The sequence below is a fragment of the Schistocerca nitens genome, chromosome 11 (genome assembly GCF_023898315.1).
Source record: "Schistocerca nitens isolate TAMUIC-IGC-003100 chromosome 11, iqSchNite1.1, whole genome shotgun sequence".
Taxonomy (NCBI): Eukaryota; Metazoa; Arthropoda; class Insecta; order Orthoptera; family Acrididae; genus Schistocerca; species Schistocerca nitens.
In genome coordinates this window covers 109898157-109900337 of record NC_064624.1, presented here as the reverse complement: position 1 = coordinate 109900337, position 2181 = coordinate 109898157, and positions in this window count along the sequence as shown.

Below are 2181 nucleotides of genomic sequence, written 5' to 3'. Positions count from 1 at the left end.
ACTACTCCACACTCTGTACCGTTTATTTATTTATTTTTTCACTCATCACTCTTGTGACTGGTCTGATGCGGTCCGCCAACCTCTCCACCTCAGAGTAGCGCATGCAACCCAGGTCCTCAACTGTTTGCTGGGTGTTCTCCAGTCTCTGTTTTCCTCTGCAGATTCTACCCTCTACAGCTCCCTCTAGTACTGTCCGAGTTATTCCGTCATGTCTTTACAGCTGTCCTACCATCCTGTCCCTTCTTGTTGTCATTGTTTTCCTCATATATTCCTTTCCTCGCCGACTCTGCTGAGAACCTCCTCATTCCTTACCTTATCAGTCCACCTAATTATCAACATTCTCCTGTAGCACCACGTCTTACATGCTTCTATTCTCTTCTGTTCTGGGTTTCAGACAGTCCGTGTCTCACGGTCATATAAAACTGTGCTCCAGACGTAAACCCTAAGAAATTTCTTCCTCAAATTAAGGCCTATTTTTAATACTAGACAACATCTCTTTTTCTCAACACATACTAATCGTACGGGGGTAAACGAGGTATCGTTAGAAAGTTTTTTAACCGGCTCCTGCTACTGCATATTAATATTGCACTAAAATTTTGCTACTTGCGGAAAATTTAGCATAAAGGAGACTTTCAACTGTCACACGCAAAAGGGTATCGCGGATGGCGAGCATCATACCTATAGCCTACGAACCTAAGTTATTAAACAGGAATAACAGTCTCCCTCTTCATACCACCTTGCTACAAAAATAATTTTATTTGTTGTAAAGCACCTATTAACTGGACAGTTTATATACAGCACTGTCACAGATAATGTGTGTGGCCACTGCAGTTATCCGCTATATCTGCCATTGTACAAGTTGACTTTCCTAATCGAGTATACCTTCTGAAACGACAGACATATCTGTCATTGCCACCTTCAATTCTGATTTACCTAGAGCCACCATGATCTAACGTGCTTACTGTAACCGAAAATGTCTCCCGAGTGGAAGTTCCAGGTTACGTGGATGCTCTGACAGTCCCTGACCTCTGCCACTCGTACAAACCGGGACAAACAGTCCGAATGCAAAGCACATTTCTGGAAACATAAACGTATCATACATAATCCACGATTATTATTTCACGTCGTTCGCTTAGTTTTTAAAAATGTTACCTCTTATTCCCACAACTACCCTTATACCAATGACTAAACTTATTCCAAATACTGACATTATTTAAAACTGTAACAGCGAATATGTTTCGCACAGGTCCCGTGGTTATGTTGTGTATTCCATCGTCTTTGACATGGATAAGTCGGGGATTTTCCAGTCGATTCCATATAGGTTTCCCAAGCTTTAGGGGACCTTTATAGTAATTCCAAAGTGCTTGAGATTTTAACAGGGCTGCATTATAAAGTTTTTGTACGAGTTACTTTTAGGTATCGTCTTAGTCACAACCCTTTTAGCTATTCGGTGTAATGTGTCTGACCTCTCTCCCGCCTTTCTTCACATCCTTTTGATGGCACTATTCTTTATCAGACGATTCAGGTACGGTTTACATTGATCAAACAGAAACGGTAAAAATGTAATGTGTACTCAGGACTAACTGCCTTTTCTAATACCTAGGCTGATGAACATCTTCACTTGACAGGTACGCCTTTGGTGCATGAGAACTACCAAGTGTGGTACCGACGTCGCAAGACAGAAAAAACGCAAGATCGTGACTGGCGATGTCCTTACTGGAGCTGGAAATTTAGCGTGGAATTCTACGCGAGATGAATTTAATAGTTCCCACAAAGAATGTGTGCCTCGAAAACTGGCAGAAAATCAGAGAGGTTCAGGTCGTAGTAACATTACACCAGCCCAAAGACACAGCCACCACCCGCACTCTGCGATAGGAATTCTGATGTTTCCTATGACAGTCACTAAAAGCGTTTTCCCAAATTCAGCGAAGATGATGAAGTAAGTATTCCAGAATTAGAGTCAATGACAGCTGCAGACATGAGAAACTTTGAAGTCCAGATCCTCAGAGGAGTTAAGCAGTTTAAATCACTTATTGAGGGCAGGCCCTGAGGTCCAGATTGTACACCAGTTAGTTTCCAGTTGTAACTGCCCCGTACTTAGCAATCGTATACAATCGCTTGCTCGACGAGAGACCCGTACCTAAAGACTGGAAATCGGCACACGTCGCACCATTACACGAG